We start from the raw sequence: 27303 nt of genomic DNA, 5'->3' as shown, positions 1-27303 counted from the left end.
TGTTTTTTGTCTAGCTCTACTGAACTTCTGATCTTTTTTCTTCCTTTCTTATCCTTTTCACCTTTTCCTCTCTTTTATTCTTCTTTATGTGACTTAACTCTTGTCCTGCACATCATCAGATAAACCTGTACTTAACTAGTAGACCCTATCCCCCATTGTGTACACACTGAATCCACAAATTTATTACTCAATTCATAACCTCTGAGAGTTAAATTCCTTAATAGCAGTACTACCTCTTTATACCTATATAATATTTTAAGCATTTTTTAACTTTTTCACATCTCCTCTATGTCCCCACACTTCTCTCAATATATTCATATTCCTCTCTAAATAGATGGTCTTTTAATCTCCTAATAATATTAATTTTTATGTTTCTATCTTTTTTCTGGTCTCTTTTCATTTCCCTTTCCCTTTCTTCTTTTTCTCTCTGTCTCTACTTGCATCCTACCCAAACTATTTCCTGCATTGAGATTAGGACATAGTTAACTCTCCCTGTGCCTCCCCACACCAATCTATTCCTATTTTTTACCCACATCTCTCCCTAACCCTAATAATTTCTGTTTTTCCAAATTCTTCTCTGTGGTTCGAAACCCATTAATATATAGTTGTTTGATGTTGAATAGATGTATCTGTCGAACTAGATTGTATCTGTAGACTATTGACTGTACAAATGCAAACTTTGGTTGATGGTTGCCTTAAGATAGTGTTGTAGCACAAAACTGGTGCTATTTTCATCTCAAATGGGCAGAATAAGCCGGAAAAACAGAAGAAAAATGGCAAATCCGGGTATCTCAATTCCCAATCTTGATAATCAGGGGTCAGATCCGATAATGAATAATCCAGAGGAGAGTTCCCAAATAGCTCTACAGACACTGGTGGCAAACATGATAAATGAGAAGTTTGACAACTTACAAAAGACTCTGTATGAGCGTGATAGGGAGAGAGAGGAGACATCCCAAAAGTTTATACAGGAATACCACAAGCATGAGGAAGCTACTCAAAAACTGATACAGGATTTGCGTGAACAACTTGAGAATACTCAAAGAGAAAGGGAGGAATGGAGTGAGCAGGCTGAGAATACTCAAAGAGAACTGCAGGAAGCCCACGAACTGGAGGTAGCTAATCAAAGAGTAATACAGGCATTGAGAGACCAGGTAGAGAATACACAAAGATCACTAAAGGCATTCATGGAATCCATTAACAAAGAGCTGAAGGAAGTCAGGGAGACCAAAAAGGGAATGCTGAATGGAATCCAACAGAAGGAATGGGAGTCCAAAGAAACCATAACCAATCAACTAAGTGATTTCAGAACAAACACTGAACACCAAATTAAGGAAGTAAAGAAATTCATACAAGACCTAAAACAGAGCTTCAACAAAGAACTTGAAGCCATCAAAGCTGAACAATTAGAAGGAAAAGAGATAAAAAACAAAGTAGAGGGTCTTGAGAGCAGGTTAGACCATGCAGAACATCGAATCTAAGGAATTGAAGACAGCCTAGATATTATAGAGAAAGAACATACAACCATCCAAGACAAGTCCAAGAAATATGATAGATCTATGCAACACCTGGAAGACACCATCAGAAGGCCTAATCTAAGGATAATGGGTGTAGAGGAACACATAGAAACAGAAGTTAATGGTCTAGGAAATTGTTTAACAGGATCCTAGCAGAGAACTTCCCAAACATGCAAAACGATAGGCCTATTTAGATACAAGAAGCTTTTGTAACTCCAACTAGACCAGACCAGAACAGGACATCCCACCATCATATTATAATCCACACAGGATCAACTCAGACCAAGGAAAAGTTCCTTAAAGCTGTTAAGGAGAAAAGATTAATCAACTATAAAGGGAAACTAATTAGAATAACCTCAGATTTCTCAGCAGAGATAATCAAAGCAAGAAGAGCCTGGAATGACGTATGCCATGCCCTAAAAACAAACAACTATCAACCAAGAATACTGTACCCAGCTAAAGTCTCCTTCATATGTGAAGGCCAAATAAAAACCTTCCATAGCAAAGAAAAATTGAAACAATACATCTCCACCAAACCAGGCCTACAAAAGATTCTTAAAGATTCTTAAAGATGTCCTACACATAGAAAACCAACAAGACCACAATAAAGGCCAAGAAACTGCACCCAAACTGAGAATCCAAGAACCATAGGAAGAAACCAGGTTTCGCAGCCCCCAAGAAGTTGGATACCATGGCAGGAACTCCCAAATACCTCTCAGTCCGATCTCTTAACGTTAACGGACTGAACTCTCCAATTAAGTGACATAGACTCTAGTTGGATTAAATAACAAGACCCATCTATCTGCTGCCTGCAGGAGTCACATCTTGCCTGTAAAAACAAACACATTTTCAATGTTAAAGGCTAGAACAAAATCTACCAAGCAAACGACCCCCATAAACAGGCGGGAGTTGCAATCTTAATATCAGATAAAGTAGACTTCAAATTAAAATTTGTGAGAAGAGATGAAGAAGGTTACTACATACTAATTAAAGGATCTCTCCTTCAGGAGGATATTACAATTCTAAATATCTATTCACCAAACAATGGAGCACCCAAATTTATCAAAGAAACACTACTTTCCCTCAAATCCCATATAGATCCAAAGACATTAATTGTTGGGGATTTTAACACACCACTCTCCCCACTAGATAGATCAACTCGGCGAAAACTCAACAGAGAAAACGCAGATCCAAACAGCTGCATAGATCAACTAGACTTAACAGACATCTAGCAAACATTTCACCCAGCAGCATCAGAATGCACGTTTTTCTCAGCAGCACATGGAACGTTTTCTAAAATAGACCACAGTTTAGGCCACAAAGCAAACTTGTCTAAATTCAGAAACATTGAAGTTATACCTTGCATTCTCTCTGACCACAGGGGAATAAAATTAGCACTCAACACCAAAAGCCACCAAAGAAAGTCCGGTATCACATGGGGGCAGAACAACACACTGTTGAATCAAGATTGGGTCATGGAGGAGATTAGAAAGGAAATTCAAATGTTCATGCTATTCAACAAAAATGAACACACAAATTACCAGCTCCTCTGGGACACAGCAAAAGCAGTACTCAGAGGCAAATTTATAGCTCTGAGCTTTTACATCAACAAATTGGAGTAATCTGAAACTAATACTTTAATGACACATATAAACCTCTTTGAAAAAGAGCAGCAAGATAAACCCCAATCCAGTAGATGGAAAGAAATAATCAAAATTAAATCAGAATTAAATGAATTAGAATCCAAAAAAACTATAGAAAGAATCAACAAAACAAAGAGTTGGTTCTTCGAAAAACTTAACAAAATTGACAGACACTTAGCAAATCTTATGAGAAAAAGAAGAGAACACACCCAAATTAATAAACTCAGAGAAGAGAATGGAAACATCACCACGGAAACAACCAAGATTCAGAGTATTATAAGGGAATATTTCTCAAAATTTTATGCTAATAAGTTTGAGAACTTGACAGAAATGGACCATTTCCTAGCGAATATTGACATACGAAAACTAAACTAAGATGAGTTAAAATATCTTAACAGGCCCATATCAAGCATTGAAATAGAAACAGCAATAAGAGACCTCCCAGCTAAGAAAAGTCCAGGACCCTATGATTTTACAGCGGAAATTTACCAGGACTTGAAAGCAGAGCTCACACAATACTCCTCCAACTCTTCAATGAAATTGAAACAGAAAGCTCACTACCGAACACATTCTATGAAGCCATCATAACCCTCATCCCAAAACCAGGCAGGGACTCATCAAAGAAAGAGAACTATAGACCCATTTCTTTGATGAACATTGATGCAAAACTTCTCAACAAAATTTTGGCCAATCGACTTCAACAATTCATCCAAAAAATCATACACCACGATCAAACAGGATTCATTTCAGGGATGCAAACCTGGTTAAATATAAGCAAATCAATTAATATTATTCATCACATCAGCAGAAGCAAGATTAAGAACCACATGGTTATCTCAATAGATGCAGAAAAAGCAATAGACAAGATCCAACACCCCTTCATTATGAAGGTTTTGGAAAAATTAGGAATCCATGGAACATTTCTCAATACAATAAAGGCTGTATATGACAAACCTACAGCTAGCATTATACTCAATGGTGAAAAACTGAAGCCATTTCCTCTTAACTCAGGAACAAGGCAAGGATGCCCACTCTCTCCATTTCTCTTCAATCGAGTATTAGAAAGCCTAGCTACAGCAATAAGACAAGATCAAATACATAAATGGGATCCAAATAGGGACAGAAGAAATAAAACTCTCCCTCTTTGCAGATGACATGATCTTGTATTTAAAGAATCCCATAGACTCCACTCCCAAATTACCCAAGCTGATTCAAAACTTTGGTAAAGTAGCAGGTTATAAAATGAACCCCCCCAAAACCAATGGCATTTCTATTTGCCAACAATGAGAAAAGTGTGGCTGAAATTAGGAAAGCAACTCCATTTGTAATAGCCCCACAAAAAATAAAATACCTAGGAATTAACTTAACTAAAGCAGTGAAGGACCTCTATGATGAAAACTTGAAAATCTTAAAAAAGGAAATGAAAACAGAACTTAAAAAAATGGCAAAACCTCCCATGCTCCTGGATTGGCAAGATTAATATCGTGAAAATGGCAATCCTTCCTAAGGCTATCTACAAATTCAACGCAATACCTATCAAAATTCCAACCTCATTCTTCAAGGAAATAGAAGAGGCAATCCAAAAATTCATATGAAACAATAAAAGACCCCAATAGCGAAAACGCTCCTCAACGGAAAGAACACTGCTGGGGGAATATCAATACCAAATATCAAACTCTGCTATAGAGCCATAGTAATCAAAATAGCTTGGTAGTGGCATAAGAACAGACCTCAGGACCAATGGAATAGAATTGAAAACCCAGAAATGAACCTATAAACCTGTAGCCATCTAATCTTCAATAAAGCAGCTAAAACAATAGAATGGAAGAAAGACAGCCTCTTCAATAAATGGTGCTGGCAAAATTGCTTAACTACATATAGAAAACTAAAGCTAGATCGTTATATATCACCCTGCACCAGAATCAAGTCCAAATGGATCAAAGACCTTGAACTCAAAGCAGACAGTCTGAAAACATTACAGGATGGAATAGGAGAAACCCTAGGTCTCCTTGGCTCAGGCCGAAATTTTCTGAATAGAGACCTGGAAACACAACAAATCAAGGAAAGGTTGGACAAATGGGATTGCATAAAGTTGCAGAGCTTCTGCAGGGCAAATGATACAGCTAGCAAGATCAATAGAAAGCCCACGGATTGGGAGAAGATCTTTACTAGCCATACAACGGACAAGGGTCTCAAATCTAAAATATACTTGGAACTCAAAAAATTAAATCACCCAACAACAAATCCTCAAAGAAACAACTGCCCAATAAATAAGTGGGCAGAAGACTTAAAGAGAAACTTCTCTGAAGAAGAAAGAAGGATGGCCAATAGACACATGAAGAAATGTTCAACATCCCTAGCCATAGAAGGAATGCAAATAAAAACAACATTGAGATATCACCTCACTCTAGTTAGAATGGCTAATTCAAGAACTCTAACAACAACAGATGCTGGAAGGGATGTGGACAGAGAGGAACCTTACTTCATTGTTTGTGGGAATGTAAACTTGTTCAACCACTTTGGAAAGCAGTATGGAGGTTCCTCCAAAGACATCACATAGAACTCCCCTATGACCCAGCAATCCCAGTTTTCGGCATTTACCCAATTGTTTACAAACAAGACCACACTAAAGCTACCAGCAAAACTATGTTCATTGCAGCATTATTTACCATAGCTAAGATATGGAACCAAGCCAGTTGCCCCTCAGTAGATGAATGGATCAAGAAAATGTGGTATATATACACAATGGAATGCTATGCCTCCCTCAGAAAGAATGATATTGCCCCATTTGTTAGGAAATGGAAAAACTTAGAAGAAATGATATTAAGTGAAGTAAGCCAGGCCCAAAGAAACATAGGTCCCATGATTTCCCTTATTTGCAATATCTAGTATATGTATGATTCAAGCGGAAAAGTTCACATAATGTGATTTCAGGAAAATGAACCCTTAGATATGTATTTTAATGTTTTTTCTTTCATGCATGTGTTTCTATCGCATTTATAAGATTGTCTCTTTGTTACATTGTATGTCCCTCTCCCACAGTATAACCCCTGCTTTCTCTATATTTGATGTCAATATAACTTGTGGAGGAGATGAGGAAAAACCAGTTATTTAGGGATACAGATGGACCTGTTGCAACAATGCGAAGTACAAGTTGTCATGTCCAAAACGAGCTTTACAATGTCGGTGCAGGGGGGGACGGGGGAACGTAGAAGGAGTGGGTTTGGGGGGTAGGGGGGAGGCTGGGAAGGGATGTGAAGGGTAAACAAAGGAGGAGGCTGCAATGCTTGGTAAGAAATTTATGCATTATCCTGCCCATGTAATTGTAACCCCTCTGTACAGTATGTTCACAAATAAAATAAAGTAAAATTTAAAAAAAAATTTAAAACACACTAAAAAAAAGCTTTGGTAGGAATGTCTTTGGTGTCATTCAATCATAGATAGATGGCTATGGCACTCCTTACTAATATATGATTTTTGTATACCACCCTCTGCCTATCCATGTATCACTGTTTTGGCCAAAACTGGAGCTGGATTTCAGCACCTGGGAAACACTTGACAGCTTCATTGGCTAGAGGCTGCCATGCTCACATTCATTCATTCATGAATTGGGCTTGCTAAACCCTGAGTTCACTTCCCAGCACTGCCAAAATTTTATTGTTGGAGTAAGAAGCCAAGTGTGACACATGTTTTCCTTTTCTGTGAGAGTCCTGGGTGTCAGGCATGATGGAGAACATATTTACATATCTGGATGCTGTGATAGGATGTAAGCAATGTAATAAATGGTAGAGGGGGTCATCAGAGTCATTGAAATAAATGGTAAATAAATGAATAAAACAAGAAATAATATGAATAACCACACCCAACAAAATATGGTGTGACTAGCTGTATGGAAGTATAAATCCTATCTTTAAAATGGTATAAGGAGTATGTTTGCCAGCCCTGAGGCTTGAATTCAGGCCTAGGGAACAGGTCTGACTTTTGTCTTCAAGCATGTTCAGATTCCCTTCCGTCACAGTGATGCAGCACTTGAGTTCAAATCCCAGGCCTGGCAGAAAAAAATGTAATGAATTGCAAACCAGGAAGGTAAATATGTTTTAATTGAGGGCTATTGGAGAAGACATAGTCCCGCACAGCAACATAGGCCTACAGTTCGAATATAGTCATGCCACTTCCAGATTGTGGGAGATCCTAAGGAATTAGTTCCCATCCACAGGAATAATGATGGAATGTTATCAATGTCACAGTTGAATGACATGCTCATGAATGATACTTGTACACAATTAGACTTCATGATTTCAGTCGGCAGATTGATTTTATTTAATATCTTATGAAACATTAAAAGAATATTATTTCTCACAGAGATGCAATAATTTCAGGACACTGATTTACTTAATACTTTATTAAAGATAAAAATAATAACATTTTTTTTTGTGGATCCTGGGGCCTGAACTCTGGGCCTGGGTGCTCTTCAGCTCAAAGCTAATGCCCTATCCCATGGTTTCCCTTATTTGCAATAACTTCTTATATGTCTGAGTAAAGCAGAGAAGGTCAGATAAAGTGATATTAGGGAAATGAACCCTAAGATATGTACTCAAATGTTTTTTTTTCTTTCATGCGATTATTTGTAACACATTTATAAGATTGTTTCTTTGTTGCTTTGTATGTCCCTCTCCAACAGTATAACCCATGCTTTCACTGTACTTGATGTCAGTATAATTTGTGGAGGGGAAGGAGAAAAACAAATCGTTTAAATAGGAATACAGATGGAGCCATTGCAACAAAGAGATGTACAAGTCGTGATGTCGAAAACTAACTTTACAATTTTGGCGTGGGGGTGGGGGTGAGGGAGCAGGGAGGATTGGGTCGGGGCGCAGAGGGGAGGATGGGAAGGGATGGGAAGTGGAAAAAAAGGAGGAGGCTACAATGCTTGATTTAAAAAATGTACTCATTATCTTGTCCATATAATTGTAACTGTCTTTACATTATTTTCATAATAAAAAAATTAAAAAATTAAAAAATAATATTAATTACATGGAGGCATAATAAATAACCAAGAATTGGTAGGAATAAGTGAACAATGGATAGACTTCTCTGGCACTCTGTAAAGATATATGTATTTATTAGTGTACTACAATCTGTATGTCAATCTGTTCTTATTTTGTCAACCCTCTGGTGCTCGATCTCAAATCCTGGGAATTGCCTATCAGCTCAATTTGTTCCAGGATGGAATGCTGACACACACGCATTCATGAATTTGGCACTGTAGGCCTTGAGTTCAGATGCCATCATGCCCAAACAATGAATCATGGAGTAAGAAACTGATGGTGACGTTTTCCTTTTCTGTGAAAGTCCTGGGTGTCAGGTATAAGTGGAATACATATGCAGATTTATATCCTATTTAATCAATGTAACCAATGTTCTATGTGCCATTATTAGTCAATAAAATAAACAGTCAATACATGTTGGTCTTTGTTTGCCCCTGAAAGTTGGATGGGGCCCAAGGAAAGGTAAGTGCGCCACTCACCCGTTCCCCAGTCTCCTTTAGCTCGACAGATATACAGACACAGTGGGGAGTCAAATCAAGCAAAAACTCATTTATTAACAAACAGCAAGCACCTTTTAAAGGGAAAAATTGCAAGGAATGGAAGGGGAGGAAAGGAAACAACCAATCACTGTAAAGGTCACACCCTATCATGCAACTAAGCTTTATCCAATCAGATTTTAAGATAAAAATTTGGGCTGTGCCCACTCAACTTCCTCTCAGCACCATCATTACTGCCCATGTGCCCCACAAACACATGAATAAAACAAAAATAATATTAATAACTACACTGAATGCAATATGGAGTCAACCTATGTATGTAAATATAAATCATATATTTAAAATGTACACAAATAGGATGTATTCTAGTACTGGGGATAGATTTCAGATGTAAGGAACAGACATGAATTTCTTGGCTTCAAGAAGGCTAGTTTCCCCTTCCAAAACAGTGCAACAGAATTACCCAGACCATGAGTTTCAATCCCAGTCCTAGCAGAAAAAAATGGCACCTTTATACTTTGTGATGCCCAATTCTTAGGTATTTCATTATGCCTCCATTTAATGAACGTGATTGTTTAAATGCTTCATGAAATATTGATTAAAATCGATCAATGTCCTATAATATAATTGTGTATAATTTTATCATAGAATTATTTAAGAGCTGACCATTCAATCATAACATACATCATGTTCCAATGGTATTCATATAGATAGGAATCTGTTTCTAAGGATCTCGTTCCATTTGGAGTTGGCAGGACCAGGATTCGAACTGTGGGCTCCAGCTCCCACCATTTTAACTGGAGGATAGGTAACTCACTGGTCTGTCCAAGAATTGCAAGACCAATAATTAGGCAGTCACCAGTGGCTCTCCGAAGTCCTTATTGAGGTTTACAAGGCTGTGTTAGGAGGATCATAGTGAAATTCACACTAGACAGGAAAGTCCTTGATATCCCTGTCCAACTTCAGTGCCAACAAAGGCAGAAGTAGAACTGTGTAGCTCCAGTGGTAGAGGGATAGCCCTGATTAAAAGCAGCTCACAACACACACACACACACTCACACATACACACACAAACACACACACACACACACACACACACACTCACACACACCCATACACTGCAGTCTAATCATCTATCTGTTTATATATTGGCCATTCCTAGGGCTTGATCTCAGGTCCTCAAATTTGCCCTCCAACTTCTCTTGCATCAGACTGGTGTGCTAACATTTACCCACTCATGAAGTGGGCTTGCTAGGCCCTGAGTTCAATTCATAGAACTGCCAAAAACTTAATCCTGGTGGAAAGCCAATTGTCCCAAATGGTTTCTTTATTGGTGAAATTCCTGGGACTCAGGAATGATGTAGAATGCATAGGCAAATATATGTCTTATGTAATAGGATGCAAAAAATATTACATGTGTAATCATATTCACTAAGATATATAAGAAACAAAACACAAAATAAAATGAATAAACTAACTGCAATATACAGTAAAAATGTGTAGGTCAATAAAATTCATGTACTTAAAATATATACGAATATTTTTTTGAGTGATAGGACTTGAATTCAGGCCCTAGAAACAGGCCTGACTTTCTTGTCTTCCAGAATGGTGATCTTCTCCATCCCCCACAGTGCTGCAGATTTACCCAGACCCTGAGTTCAAATCCCAGGCCTGGCAGAAAAAATGGCATGAATTCCAAGCCAAGAAACCTCATAATATTTAAAATATTTTTAATGTATATATGTATGTATGTATATGTATGTATGTATGTATGTATGTATGTATGTATGTATGTAGGTAGGTATGTAGGTAGGTAGGTAGGTAGGTAGGTAGGTAGGTAGGTAGGTAGGTAGGTAGGTATTTTTCTTTTGTCAAGCACAGGGCTTGAACTCAGCTCATGGCAATTCTGCTTCAGCTTTGATCACCCTAGGCTGGGGTGCAGCCACTGGACGCACAGCCGAACCTGGGTTCCTGGGACCCAAAGGCTGACAAGAAAAAAAAAATTAATGCGACACAGGAAAAAAAAAAACTGGCAACTTGCAGATGGCTACCGGTTTTACATTTCTTTTCTTTGCTAGGTGACCATCCTGCGTCTGAATGACCCAGTTGAAGAATGTTGGTAACTTGGCATTGCTGAAGGCTGGCGGGCTATCAGGGAAGCCATAGACCAACATGGCAATATAGGCCCTGTGTTTGAAGCCGAGTCCTGTCCCCTACCAATGGAGGGAGATCCTAAGTGTCTCGTTCCTATTCATAGGAATACCAATGGAAGATTATGAATGGCAAGATTGAAGTAGTTGTTTCTGAATACTACTATATAAATAGAGTGATTTTAGGAGGCCAATAGATTTCAATGAATATTTTTGACACATTCAAAGAATACTAATAATTGCATAGACACAGTAGTTTCAGGACAGTGGTTGATTTAATCAATAATTAAGGATGAAAACAATACTATTAATTACAAGCAGGTATACTAAATACCCAAAAATTGATAGGAATGTATCCTATATAACTGAATAATGTATAGACATCTCTGGCACTCTATAAAAATCAATAATTATTTTTGTACTACCATCTGCATGTCAATCTGTTCTAATTTTGTCAACTCCTAGAGCTGGATCTCAAGTTCTGGAAATACTTGTCAGCTCAATATGCATCAGGCTGGCATGCTGACACTCATCCATTCATGAATTGGGCCTTGTGGGCTGTGACTTCAGATGCCAGCACTCACAAAAATTGAATCGTGCAGTAAGAAGCCCATGGCAATACATGTTTTCCTTTTCTGTGAAAGTCCTGGGAATCAGATGTGAAGTTTCATACATAGTCAAATCTATATCCTATGTAATAAATGTAATAAATATTTCATGTGTAATAACGGTCAATAAAATAAATAAAAATAATATAAATAAATAAATAAATAAAAATAAAATAAAACAAAAAATAAAATGAATAAATACACTAAGCACAATATGGGGTCAACATATGGGGTTCGATTTCAGGGCCTAGGAAGTGCCTGGCCTGAATTGGGTAGAGGCTGCTGTGCTGACAGTCAGCCATTCATGAATCGAGCCTCTAGGCCTTGAGTTAGATCCCACCACTGCCAAAAAATACAATCTTGGAGTGACAAGCCGAGTGTGACACATGTTTTCTTTTTCTTTGAAAGTGCTCGGTGACAGGTAGGATGTATAATTCAGATGCAAATCTATATGTTATGTAATAGGATGTCATAAATGTAAAAAATGTCATAGGTGGAAGATTTCTTGCTACAATAAATGAAAAACAGATTGAATTAGTAATGAATCATTCTAGGATAAAATTAGAAAAAAAACTATAGGATGTGGATTAAGTTTAATATTATATTAAGTATTACCAAAATAAAAATGTCATGGAAACATAAATACCTAATAATTGGTGGTAACACATGATGCATAATTTAATAATGTATAGACATCTGTCTCATTCTATAAAATATGAAATTATGTGTATGGATGTATGCACATATGTGATAAACAATAATAGGATATTGAGTAATTTAGTTAATGCTTTATTAATTGTTAACTGGGACACATCATTAAATGGAGACATAAGTTTATAAGTAATAATTGGTGGTAATATCTATAAAATAATAATATACAGACATCTTTCTGTGTATATAATGCATATATATATATATATATATATATATATATCAATCTCTATCCATTTATACCTCGTTCACTCCTGGGGCTCGGTGGTTAAGTGGTCACCTAGTGAGCATGAAGCCCTGGGTTCGATTCTTCAGTGCCACATAAACAGAAAACCAAGAAGTTCTGCTGTCTTTCAATCAATTGAGTTCTACCATTGAGCACAAATGATTAGGGACAGTGTCAAACCCCTTACTAAAGCCCCAGGACTGCTTCCAAAAGAGGTACTATGTTCTAACTGCAACTATATAAGGACAGTACTTCAAATACCACAAGACAGAGCAAGCTAGGAGTCTGGTGCTGACAGCTGCCACCTAACCTGACTTAGGCAGATATAAACTGCTGCAACCCAGCTCCCTGGGTACCTCCATCATCCTGGCTTACCGTAGCTTACCCCCTATATCCTGGCCGCTCTGGGGCTTTAAAACCTGGCGGGAAGTCTGCTAGACTTTTTGAAATATGGCTCGAAGTGGTAGAGTTCTAGCCTTGTGCAAATGTTATTAGAACAATAATATCCCCAAGCCTTAAGCTCAAGCTGCATGACTAACCCCCCCCAAAAAAACTAAAACATCCCACTACACACTTAGGTGTGAACTTTTGTGGTTTGTGAAATGTTCCTCAAAGAATGGTGATATTGATTAGAGCACCCTAAGTCTAATTAAAGCTTGTGGAACAGAGCTGTGTGCTGAGTCCTCCATACGGTACTCTGTGCTGAGTCCTGCACAGGGTGCTATGTGTCGAGTCCTTCACAGGGTTCAGTGTGCTGAGTCCTGCATTGGTGCTGGGTTCTGAATCTTTCATAGGATGTTGTGTGCTGAGACATGCAAAGAGTGCCATGTGCTGTGTCCTTCACCAGATGCATTCTTTCATTGGGTCCTTCTAAGATCTCCCCACTGAGATGATTAAGCAGACAAGAATATTGAGGCTGAGATATGTCTCCAAGGGAGGGACAAAATTATGTATTATTGAAGACTAGTGAGTTGTCTACTACACACAATTGTTTGTTTTGTTTTTTTCTCAGTCATGAACCTTGAACTAGGGGCCTAAGCTCTCACCCTTACCTCTTGGGCTCATGACTAGCACTCCACCGCGTGGAGCCATGGACCCCCTTGCAGCAAAGGCCACAGCCTACGGGTCTATAGCTGAGGTCTCTCATCCTGCCTTCTCAGGAAGCTGAAATCTGAGGATCTGGGTTCCAAATTATCCCAGACACAAAACTTCCCATGAGCCTATTATCTCCAATTCACTACTAAGAAACCTGAAGTGGAAGCTAGGTGCTTGTCACGCATGCCTGTCATCCTAGCTACTCAGGAGGATGAGATCATAGGATCATAGTTCAAAGCCAGCATGGGCAGGAAAGTCCTTGAGACACTTAGCTCCAATGGACCACCAGAAAAGCTGAAGTGGCTTTTGACTCAAGTGGTAGAGCACAAGACTTGAGCTGAAGAGCTCAAGAACAGCATCCAGGCCCAGACATCAACTCCTACAATAATAAAAAAAGAAACAAACAAACTAACAAACCTGAAGTATAGGGCTGAAAAAACCTGAAGTATGGGTCAGTAATGTTTCTTTCTTGCTTCTATAGCTCAAGAACTCTAAGAACATTTAGAGTGCAAGTACTTCTCATCATCAAGGAAAACACAGAAAGCTCTTGAACATCTGACCTTTCAGATGTGGAAGTCAGAGTGTCATAGACTTTTCTGCCCTGGCTGGCTTCACCCTGTGATCCTCAGACCTGAGCCTCCTGAGCTAGGATGACGGGCCTGAACTACTGGTGTTCTGCTAGGTTCAGAACTGTGGTGACTTTGACAATACAAGTCAACTGCTTATCACAAAGGCTTGGGGAGCATATTAAGCCTTTCAACATTGGACCTTTTAGAAGCCTGTAGGACACAAGATTACAATGATAGAGTCTGAGAGGCTGGACATATGGATGTGTTACACTTGAACCTTAAGCTCTGACTCCAATTCTGTTATACATCAGTGTTCATTTTCCAAAAGATGTTCTCATGACTAGCAAATAGGAAAAGTACCTTGATTAATCCTCACTTTTTCCCCAATTGTGTGTCTTGAACTCAAGCCTAGGCACTGTCCTTTAGACCCTCAGGTCAAGGCAAACAGTCAACCACTTGAGACACAGTGCCACATGGGGTCTTTTTGTGGTTCACTGGAGATGAGTCTAACAGGCTTTCCTTGATTGGCTGTCTTTGAATTGTAGTCTTCAGGTCTCAGCCTCCTGAGAAGCTAGAGTTCCATTTGTGAACCACTGACATTTCGTCTATTGTTTTTGGCAGTCCTTGGCATTGATCTTAGGGTGTGGGTACTGTCTTTGAGCTCCTTTTTCTCAAGGTTAGCCACTTGGGCCACTCCACAGCTTCTGGCTTTTTCTGAGTATGTGGCACTGAGGATTAAACCCTGGCATACATGCATGTTAACCGAGCTCTTTACCACTAAGCCACATTTGTAGCCCCACTCTTACAATTTTATCCCTCACTTGCCTATCCTCAGGAAAAGGTTTCTGACTATAAATCATTTAAAGAAATCCCAATAAGAAGATGTCCAAATATTGTATAAAGCTCATACTTGGTAGAGACTCTAAACATGTGAAGACTGTGACAAATGCTTCCATTTTATTATGTATTATGTTTCAACATTTAATAAAAATTAATAAAAATGAGTCAATATCCTAAATTATTGTATAGAATTTTATTATAAATGTGCAACTTGAATAAATATTATGTGTATAATAATATTGAATACAATAATCAATCAATAAATGAATAAAAGAAAAACAAAATACAAAATCAATAATAAAAATCATAATATGAAATTAACATACATATGTAAGTGTATATCATATATTAAACATGTATAGAAACATTTTTTCCATTGCAGAGCCTTCATTCAGGTCCTGGGAACTCTAGCCTGAATTTCCTTTCCTCAAGGACCGTGAGCTTCGCCCTCACCCATGGTATAAAGAGTTATCTGGACAATGATCTCAAATCCTAGCAATGGCAGAAATACTGGCCCCAGTTCCAAGACAGTGACTTCTTCTTTTTTTAATGGAAGCAGTTACGTGTACTCAGGTCCATACTGAACATTAAAAAAAGAGCAGTGTGGAATTTGTACTGCTATTCAGACATCCTTTCCTCACCTCTAAATTGCTTCTCTGAATATGACATTGTTTCTCTTATTTTGTACTTTTTTATTGCAAAAGTGTTTTACAGAGGGGTTACAGTTACAGGAGCAAGGTAATGAGTACATTTCCTATTGAGCATTGTTGACTCCTTCTTTGTTTTCCCCCTACCATCCCTTCCCTTCCATCTCCACAACTACTTCACCCTGCCTTGGTCAGTGACTTAGTTTTGCTTTTGTGGTTGGCACGGGGTTTGAACTCAAGTAGTGGCAACTCTTCCCTCACATTGCTACAAATTTACCAACATCCTGAGTTCAAATCCCAGGCTAGGAAAGAAAACTGGCAGAAATTCCAAACTAGGGAGCTTTATTTTTTTATTTAGTTAAATAATTAATACTTTTATTTATTTATTTATTTATTTTTTAGCCATCCATGGGACTTGAACTCAGGTCTTGGAAACACTTCTTCAGCTTGGATCTCCCTAGGCTGGGGTGCAGTCTCCAGACCCATAGTCGATCCTGAGATCCTAGGCCAAAGTGCTTGCAGGAAGAAAACAAAAAGCTAGAAAGCACAAAAAGTGGTGAGCTGAAGAGGGCTGGCATTTAACGATTTTTTTGGGGCATGGTGACCATCCTGACACCAATGGCAGGAGATCACAAGAGACTCATTCCTATGCATGGGAATACCAATTGAATGAGTAGTTCATGCATCCGTCTAGTCTAAAATTGGTTGCATTAGTCCTAGAATGTTGATTGATCTTAACGTAGAGTTTATCAAGCATGAAAAGAATAATATTCCTTCATTGGTGATATAATAAATACCTAAGAGTTGGTAGGAATGTAGTAGGTGTCATTCAATCATAGATAGACAGCTCTGGCACTCTTTAAAAATATATATTTATTTGTATACCACCGTCTGCCTATCCATGTATCACTGTTTTGGCCAAACATGGAGGTCGATCTCAGTGCCTGGGAACCACTTGACAGCTTCATTGGCTAGAGGGTCCCATCTCAAACTCATCCATTCATGAATTGGGCCTGCTAGGCACTGAGTTCAGATCCTCACAGTGCCAGGCATGATGGAGAACAAATCTAATATCTAGATTCCATATGATAGGATGTAAACAATGTAATATATGGTAGAGGTGTCATCAGAGTCAATAAAATAAATGGTAAATAAATAAAATTTGAAATAAAATTTATAAACGCACCAAACACAATATGGACTGAACATCTGAACAGAAGTATAAATCCTAACATGTACATGTATATAAGAAGTATCTTTTCCAGGACTAAGACTTGAATTCAGTCCCCCTAGGAGGAGGGAATGGAGGGAGATCCTGAGATAAACGTTTCTGAAACAAGGAAGAGCGATCGATCTCATCCTTGAATGACTAGTTCATGCATGATGTGAATAAGAAATGATACATAAGACTCATGGGGTATAGATTATTTGTAAAGAAGAGTTGATGAAGCATGACAGTAATCATTATATACATGAAATGGATGCATCAGACAAGATCCAAATATAGGTACTCACAGATTAGATTCCATCACAGGTCACCACAATCCTACTCTATACAATTATGTACTTATTTGCATTCTACCTTCAGCTTATTAATGGATGACTATTGTGCTCCCCATTCTCCCCCCAGGCGTGCTCAAACTCAGATACTGGGAATGCCTAGCTCCTTTGTCGTTCACAGGCTGGTGTGCTCATGTGGACCCATTCACCAATTGTGCCTGCTAGGCCCCGAGTTCAGATCCCAGCACTGCCAAAGGATTCATCTTGATTTCAGAAGCCAATTGTTGCATTTATTTTCCTTTCCCGTGCAAGTCTTGGGTCTCAGCTAGGATGCAGAATCCATGGGCCACCCTGTGATCATGGGAATAAGTTGTTATCCATGGCAGCCCAGTAATACCTGTCATCATATACATAAGAAAATACACAATACATCCATGAATAGCATACAAAATAAACACAATAAGTACACTCAATGCACAATTCAGTCCACACACGGATGTGAATATATATCCCATATTTCAATGATGGATTGAGCACTATTTTGGCCTCTCTGTGGCTTTATCTCAGTTCATGGGAAGAGCCCATCTCCTTAGTGCCTCACAGTCTGGTGTGATCATGTGGACAGATTGGGCAGTTGAGCCTCCTAGAACCCGAGTTCTAATCCCAGCACTGCCAAAAATTCACCCTGATGTGAGAAGCCAGTCGTTGCACCTTTTTTATTTTGCTGTGCAAATTCTGGTTCTCAGCCAAGATGACTACACCAAACACAAGATACAGACCACCCATGTTTGGAAATATAGATCCTTTGTTTAATTATGAATTTATGACTATATTGGCTTCCCAACAGGGCTCAATCTCAGGTCCCAGGAATGGCCTGGCTCCTTATAGGCTCACAAGCTGCTGTGCTTAACAGCACAGCATTCAACAATTGGGCCTGATAGGCCTTGAGTTCAAATTCCAGCACTGCCAAAAGATTCATTCTGATGTGAGAAAACCAAGGTTGCATATGTTTTCCTGTTCTGTGAATATCCTGGGTCTCATCGAGGATACAGAATGCTATATAAGCAAACCTATACCCATGGGAATAGGTTGTCATCCATGTCAGCACAGTTATATCTGTCACCATATTCAATAAAATGCACAATACATCAATGAATAAGACACAAAATACAAAGAGTAACTACACTGAATGCAAGATGCATACCACTCCTGTAGGTAAAGAGAGATCCTATATTTAAAAAAGGTGGGCTTGCGATTATGTCCAGTGCTGGGGCTTCAAATCAGGCCCTAGACCAGGCCTGAAATTCTAGTCTTCAAGAATGATGAGCTTCCCCTTCCCCCACAGTACAACAGAGATATCCAGACCTGAGTTCAAATCCCAGCACTGACAAAAAATTCATCCTGATATCAGAAGCCAGTTGTTGTACAGGTTTTCCTCTCCTGTGAAAGTCCTGAGTCTCAACCAAGAAGGGGAATTTATAGGCAACCCCAAAACCATAGGAACAGGTTGTTATCCATGTCAGCAAAGTTATATCTGTCACCATATTTAGTAAAATACAAAATACCTCCATGAAATAGAGACAAAATAAGGAGAAGTCCACTAAATGCAAGATGCTGTTGACACATGAATGTCAATATAGATTGTATGTTTAAATTATGAATTTATGACTATAGTGGACCACCTTGGGGATCAATGTCAGATCCTGGGAATGACCTAGCTCCTTAGTTCACAGGTTGGTGTGTTCACCTTAACGAATTGGCCAATTACTCCTACTAGGCCCTGAGTTCAGATCCCAGCACTACCAACAAGTTGGTTGTAGAGTAAGAAGCCAAGTGTGAAACTTGTTTTCCTTTTTTCCGAATATCCTGGGTGATCCTGAGAATCCTCGCATGGTGGAGAACATTTCTACAAATCTACATGCTCTGTGATACGATGTCATCAATGTAATAAACAGAATTGGTTTCATCATAGTACAATCAATGTTAAATAAATGAATAAAAGAAAAATTTCAAGGAACAACCACACCAAACATGTATGGACTGAACATATATAGGTAAGTATAAATCCTGTCTATGCAATATATATATATATAAATAGTATGTTTCCAGGGCTGGGGTTTGAATTCAGGACTAGTGAACAGGCCTGACTTTCTTGTCTTTAAGTACAGTGATCTTCCCCTTCATCCACATTGCTGCAGATTTTCCCAGATCCTGAGTTCAAATCCAAAGCCTGTAAGAATAAACTGTGTGAATTGCAAGCGTGGGAGCTAAATTTTTTATTTTACATTTCTCAGTACTGGGCTTGAAGTCAGGTTGTGGCAACTGTGCCTCAGCTTCGATCACCCTAGGCCGGGGTGCAGCCACTAGATCTACAGCTCTTGCTGGGATCCTAGACCCCCAGGTCTTGCAAGGAAAGCAATTCGCAGAAAAAATATGGCCTTTTTATGTTTACTTCCTTTGCTCGGTGACCCTCATGGGTCTGAAGGACACTGTTGCAAAGGGTACTTCACCTTGCAAAGCTGAAGGCTGGCAGACTATCTGGAAAGCCATAGACCCACATGGAATCATAGGCCCTGATTTTGAATGCCCCTCCTTACAACAACCAACGGCAGGAGATACTAAGAAAATGGTTCCCATCCATAGGAAGAACAACGGAATATTATCAATGTCAAGGTTCAATGAGTTGATCATGAATGATGCTCCTATAAAATTAGACAGCAGCATTTCAGGAAGCTAATTGATTTTATTTCATATTTATGAAGCATCAAAAGAATATTATTAATTACAGGAATGCAATAATTAAAGGGCACTGATTTATTTCATTAATAGTATTAGGATGAAAACAATAACATTAATTACATGGACGCATGATTAATACCCAGGAATTGGTAGGAATGTATAGTCTATATAACTGAATAATGTATAGACATATGATACTCTGTAAAAACACATATTTAAGAGCATACTTTTATCTGCATGTCAATCTGTTCTTATTTTGTTAACCCCTGGGCCTTGAGCTCAGTCCTGGGAACAGCCTGTCTGCTCAATTTGCCCCAGGATGGTGTGCTGACACTCATCAATTCATGAATTGGGCCTTGTAGGCTTGTAGGCCATGAGTTCAGATGCCAGCACTCCCCAAAAATGAATTGTGGAGTAAGAACTTGATGGTGAAACATGTTTTCCTTTTCTGTGAAAGTCCTGGGTGTCAGGAATGAAGTGGAATACATATGCAGACCTCTATCTTATATTATCAATGTAATCAATGTTTTATGTGCCATAATAGTCAAAATAAATGGTCAATACATAAATAACACAAAAAATAAAATAATTGTACTGAATGCAATATGGAGTCAACATATGTATATAAATATAAATCATATATGTAAATTGTACATGAATAGGATGTTTTCTAGTGGTGGGAATCTATTTCAGGCCTAAGGAACAGACATGAATTTCTTGACTTCTAGGAGGCCAGTTTCATCTTCCCACACAGTGTAACAGAGTTACCAAGACCACGGATTCCAATCCCAGTATCGGCAGAAAAATGGCACCTTTATAGCATGTAAAAGTATAATAATTCTAAGGTATTTCATTATACCTCCATTTTATTAATGTGATTGTTTAAATGTTTCATAAAATATTAACTAACATCGATCAGTGTCCTATAACATAATTGTGTATAATTTTATCCTAGAATCATTCAAGAACTGCTCTTTCAATCATGACATACATCATATTCCATTGGTAATCATATGGACAGGAATAAGTTTCTTAGGATCTCCTTCCATTTGGAGGTGGCAGGACCAAGATTCTAACTGTGGGCTCCCACCACTTAAACCAGAGGATAGGGAACTCACCAGTCTGTCCAAGAACATCAGCAAGACCAATGATTAGGCAGGCACCAGTGGCTCTTAGCAGTCCTCCTTGATACTTACAAGGCTGTGATGGGAGGATCATGGTCGAAGTCACCCTAGGCAAGAAAGTCCAACTTCATTGCCAACAAAGCCAGAATCCCTATGGCTTTAGTGTGGAAGGCCAGCCTTGATCAATACCAGCTCACAGACTGTGCTCATATCCTGCGTACAAGGTCTGGGACTGGGAACAAAAAGACATACAGAACAATCTGTTAAATCATCCAGCTAAATGAGGTCACCCTCTTGTCTCCAACTTAACTGCACATTGTGCCTTGGGAAAAGGGCTGGGGGAGCTGCTAACTTCTTGACTCCGCCCATGCTGCTTGTATCACAGGATTCTGGCCACACCCCCATTCTTTCATAGTTCTTTCTGACCAATGAGATACAAGAATAGTGGCCACGCCCACATTCCATGCTGCTTGGTAGCACCAGGATTGCCTCTGTTAGTTTACAACACTACCAGCAATTGAGGAAGTTAGAGATGGCTGAGTGGTGTGGAAGAGACTCCAAGAAACTTTGGAATATAGAAGGAAATTGAGATGCCTGCCCACACCCCGGCTTCCTTCCGTCCTTTCCAAGGTGCAGAATTTCAAACATCAGGCAATGGAACCCTGCCAGGCCGCGGAAAGCCCCGACCTGCTTCATGGCCCTGGTTCTTTGCTCTGAGGCCATGTGTCTGCAATGCCACTGCCATCGCTGCTCTCCCCACCTGGAGCAGCCTAAAGCAAGTTTTCCCAGCAGCACAGGTGAGTGGCGGCCCCAAAACCACCCCTACCCCGTGTCAGACACCCCTCTGGGGGCACCATGACCCCCTACTTGTGTCCTCTCCCTGGCTCTGAGGAGCCACCTTTCTGTCTTGGGCATTTCTGAAACAAAGACTCAAGATATGCTCTGGCTGGGCTGGATCGAGGTCCTCCTATCTATGACAGGTATGCTTCACCAGACCTGGTCCTCTGGAGTTGGGATGGTAGACATGTAACAATATGCACAGTCATCGATTTAGATGCATTTTCACAAACTTTTAGACCACAGCAGCTGATTCTTTTTTTCTTCATATTTTTATAGTGAAAATACTGCACAGAGGGGTTAAAATTACATGGGCAAGATAATGAATACATAACTTATCAAGCATTGTAGCCTCCTCCTTTGATTCCCCTTCCCATCCCATCCTCTCCCCATCCCTCTACCAGACCCTCCACCTCCCCCTAACAAAGTTGTAAAGTTCATTTTCGACATAGGACTTGTATGTCTCATTGTTGCAATGGGTCCACCTGTAATCCCTATTTAAATGATTTTCTTTCCCTTCCCCTCCATAAATTATAACAACATAAAATACAGTGAAAGCAGGGATTATACTGTGGGGGACGGACATAAAAAGCAACAAAGAAATAAACTTATAAATGTACTAGAAAAAATGGAATGAAATTAAAAATTTTTGAATACATATCTTAGGGTTCATTTCCCTAACACCAACTTAACTGACCTTTTCTTCTTGAGTCAGACATATACTAGTAATTGCAAATAAGGTAAACCATGGGACCTATGTTTCTTTGGGCCTGGCTTACTTCACTTAATATCATTTTTCCCAAGTCTTTCCATTTCCTAAGAAATGGAGCAATGTCATTCTTTCTGATGGAGGAATAGAATTCCATTGTGTTTATATACCACATTTTCTTGATCCATTCATCTACTGAGGGGCATCTGGGTTGGTTCCATATCTTAGCTATGGTAAATAAGGCTACAATAAACATAGTCGTGCTGGTAGCTTTAGTGTGCTCTTGTTTGTGAACATTTGGGTAAATGTCCAAGAGTGGGATGGCTAGGTCCTAGGGGAGTTCTATGTGGAGTCTATTGAGAAACCTCCATACTACTTTCCAAAGTGTTTGAACAAGTTTACACTCCCACCAACAATGAAGTAAGGTTCCCTTCTGTCCACATCCCCTCCAGAATCTGCTGTTATTAGAGTTCTTGATTATAGCCATTCTAACTGGTGTGACGTGGTATCTCAACGTTGTTTTGATTTGAATTTCTTTTACGGCTAGAGAGGTTGATCATTTCTTCATGTGTCTATTGGCCATCCTTCTTTCCTCTTTAGAGAGTTTCTCTTTAAGCTTTTATCCTACTTATTTATTGGGCATTTGTTTCTTTGAGGATTTGTTGTTGGGGATTTAATTTTTTTCAGTTCCAGGTATATTGTAGATATGAGACCCTTGTCTGTTGTATGGCTAATGAAGTTTTTCTCCTAGTCCATTGGCTTTCTATTGATCTGGCTAGCTATGTCCTTTGCCATACAGAAGCTCTGCAATTTCATGCAATGACATTTGTCCAAACTTTCTTTGATTTATGTGTTTCTGAGTCTCTATTAAGAAAATTTCAGCCTGTGACAAAGAGACTTAGGATTTCTCCTATTCCATCTCGTAATGGAGTGTCTACTTTGTCATCAAGGTCTTTGATCCATTTGGAGTTGATTCAAGTTCAGTGTGATATATAAGGATATAGCTTTAGTTTTCTACAAGTAGTTAACCAATTTTGCCAGCACCATTTACTGAAGAAGCTGTCTTTCTTCAATTATATTTTGTTAGCTCCCTTATCGTATATTAGAAGGCTATAGGTCTGTAGGTCCATTTCTGGGTTTTCAATTCTGTTCCATTGGTCCTGAGGTCTGTTCTTGTGCCAGTACCAAGCCATTTTGATTACTATTGCTTTGTAGTATTGTTTGAAATTGGGTATTGATATTCCTCCAGCACTGTTCCTTCTGTTGAGGATTGTTTTTGCTATTTGGGGTATTTTGTTATTCCCTATGAATTATTGGATTGCTTCTATTTCCTTGAAGAATGAAGTTGGAATATTGATAGGTATCGCATTGAATTTGCAGATAGCCTTGGGAAATATTCCCATTTTCACGATGCTGATTTTTCCATTCCAGGAAAATGGCAATTTTTGCCATTTTCTAAGATCTGTTTCGATTTCATTTTTCAAGTTTTTAAAGTTTCATCATAGAGGTCCTTCAGTTCTTTGGTTAAGTTAATTCCGAGGTATTTTATTTTTTGTAGGGCTATTACGAATGGAGTGGCTTTCCTAATTTCAGCCACACTTTTCTCATTGTTGTTATACAGAAAAGCCATTTATTTTTCAGGGTTAATTTTATACCCTGCTACTTTGCCAAAGTTTTGAATCAGCTTGAGTAATTTGGGAGTGGAGTCTATAAGATTCACTAACTACAAGATCATGACATCTGCAAAGAGGGAGACTTTTAATTCTTCTTTCCCTATTTGGATCCCCTTTAGGTTTCCATTTGTCTTATTCCTGTAGCTAGACATTCTAATGCTAGATTGAAGAGAAGTAAAGAGCTTGGACATTCATGTCTTGATCCTGAGTTAAGAGGAATTGGCTTTAGTTTTTCACCATTAAGTATAGTGTGGCTGTAGGTTTATCATGTACAGCCTTTATTGTATTGAGGTAAGTTCCATGGATTCCTAATTTTTCCAGAACCTTCATCATAAAGGGGTATTAGATCTTGTCACATGCCTTTTCGGCATCTATTGAGATAACCATGTGGTTCTTATCCTTGCTCCTGTTGATGTGATGAATCATATTAATTGATTTGCATATATCGAACCAGATTTGCATCCCTGAAATGAATCTTGTTAGGTGATGAATTGTTTGAATGAATTGTGGAAGTCGATTGGCCAAAATTTTGTTGAGAAGTTTTGCATCAATATTCATCAAAGAAATGGGTCTATAGTTCTCTTTCTGTGTTTAGTCCCTGTCTGGTTTGGGGATGAGGGTTATTATGGCTTCATAGAATGAATTCAGTAGTGAACATTCTCTTTTAATTTCATTGAAAATTTGAAGTAGTATTGGAGTGAGCTGTGTTTTGAAGGCCTTATAGAATTCTGCTGTAAAGCCATCTGGTCCTGGGCTTTTCTTAGATGGGAGGTGTGTTATTGCTGTTTCTATTTCAATGCTTGATATGGGCCTGTTAAGATGTTTTAACTCATCCTGTTTTTGTTTCGGAATGTCAATATTTGCTAGGAAAAAGTCCATTTCTGCCAAGTTCTCAAACTTATTAGCATAAAGTTTTGAGAAGTATTCCCTTATAATGTTCTGAATCTTGGTTGTTTCTGTGGTGATGTTTCCATTCTCATCAATGAGTTTATTTATTTTGGTGTGTTCTCATCTTTTTTCTGATAAGATTTGCTAAGGGTCTGTCAATTTTGTTAATCTTTTCAAAGTAACAACTCTTTGTTTTCTTGATTCTTTCTATATTTTTTTTGATTCTAATACATTTAATTCTGATTTAATTTTAATTATTTCTTAAAGTCTACTGGATTGGGGATTATCTTGCTGTTCTGTTTCAAGGAGGCTCAGATGTCTTATCAAATGGTTGGTTTCAGATCTCTCCAATTTGTTGATGTAGGAACTCAGAGCTATAAACTTGCCCCTGAGTACTGGCTTTGCTGTGTCCCAGAGGAATGGGTAATTTCTGTGTTCATTTGTATTGAATATCACGCACCTTTGAATTTCTTCCATGAGTTACAGGACTTTCTTTGGTGGCTTTTGGTGTTGAGACCTAATTTTATTCCCTTGTGGTCTGAGAGAATGCCAGGTATAACTTCAATGTTTCTGAATTTGGACAACTTTGCTATGTGGCCTATAATGTGGTCTATTTCAGAAAACATTCTATGTGCTGCTTACAAGAACATGTATTCTGATGCTAATGGCTGAAATATTCGTGAAATGTCTGTGAAATCTAGTTGATCTATGCAGTTGTTTATAGCTTCGCTTTCTCTGTTGACTTTTTGTCTAGTTGATCTATCTAGTGAGGAAAATGGTGCCTTAAATGCCCCCAACAATTAATGTCTTTGGATCTCCGTGGGATTTGAGGGAAAGTAGTGTTTCTTGAATAAATTTGGGTGCTCCATTATTTGACGAAGGAGAGATCACTTAATTAGCATGGAGCGACCTTCTTTACCTCTTCTCACGAATTTTAATTTGAAGTCTATTTTATCTGATAATAGGATTGCAACTCCCGCCTGTTTACGGGGGCAGTTTGTTTTGTGGATTTTGTTCTAGCTTTTCACATTGAAAATGTGTTTGTTTTTATGGGCAAGATGTGACTCCTGAAGGCAACAGATAGAAGGATCTTGCTTTTTAATCCAACTAGATAGTCTATGTCGCTTAATTGGAGTCCGTTAAGGTTGAGAGATAGGACTGAGAGGTATTTGGGAGTACCTGCCATTTTATCCACCTTATCGGGGGCGGAGGCAACTGGGTGCTTCCTGAGGTTATTGAATTCTCAGTTTGGATGCAATTTCTTGGCCGTTATTTTGGTCTTGTTGGTTTTCTATCTGTAAGACGTCTATAAGAATGTTTTGTAGGGCTGGTTTGGTGGAGATATATTGTTTCAATTTTTCTTTGCTATGGAAAGTTTGTATTTGACCTTCAGTTATGGAGAGTTTATCTTTGTACAGAATTTTGGTTGATAGTTGTTTGTATTTAGGGCATGGCATACATCATTCTGGGCTCTTTTTGCTATGATTGTCTCCGCTGATAAGTCTGAGTTGATTCTAATTGGTTTCCCTTTATAGGTGATTGATCTTTTCTCCTTGACAGTTTTAAGGATATTTACCTTGGTCTGAATTGATCCTGTGTGGATTATAATGTGACAGTGGGATGTCCTATTCTGGTCCGGTGTATTTGGAGTTCAAATAGCTTCTTATCTGAATAGGCCTATCTTTTTGCATGTTTGGGAAGTTCTCTGCTAGGTTCCTGTTAAACAAATTTCATAGACTATTAACTTCTGTCTGTAGGTTCTCCTCTACACCCATTATCCTCAGATTAGGCCCTCTGATGGTGTCTTCCAAGTGTTGAATAGATCTATCATATTACTTGGATTTGTCTTGGATGGTTGTATTTTCTTTCTCTATAATATCTAGGCTGTCTTCAATCCCGGAAATTCGATCTTCTGCATGGTGTAACCTACTATCAAGACTTCATACTTTGTTTTTTTATTTCTTTTTCTTATAGTTGGTTGGCTTTGATGGCTTCAAATTCTTTGTTGGAACATTGTTTTATATCTTGTATGAACTTCTTTAATTCCTTAATTTGGTTTTCAGTGTTTATTCTCAAATCACTTAGTTGATTGGTTATTCTCATTCCTTCTGTTGAGTTCCATTCAGCATTCCCTTTGTGGTCTCCCTCACGTCTTTTAGTTCTCCATTTATGGATTCCATGAATGCCTTTAGTGATCTTTCTGCATTCTAATCCTGCTCTCTCAATTCCTGTATTACTCTTTGCTTAGCTTCTTCACATTCATGCAGTTCCTGTAATTCTCA

The sequence above is a fragment of the Dipodomys merriami genome, unplaced genomic scaffold, assembly GCF_024711535.1.
Source record: "Dipodomys merriami isolate MVZ:Mamm:240054 unplaced genomic scaffold, mDipMer1.0.p SCAF_558, whole genome shotgun sequence".
NCBI lineage: Eukaryota > Metazoa > Chordata > Mammalia > Rodentia > Heteromyidae > Dipodomys > Dipodomys merriami.
The sequence above is the reverse complement of the archived record's forward strand: the minus strand, read 5'-3'. Positions refer to the sequence as shown.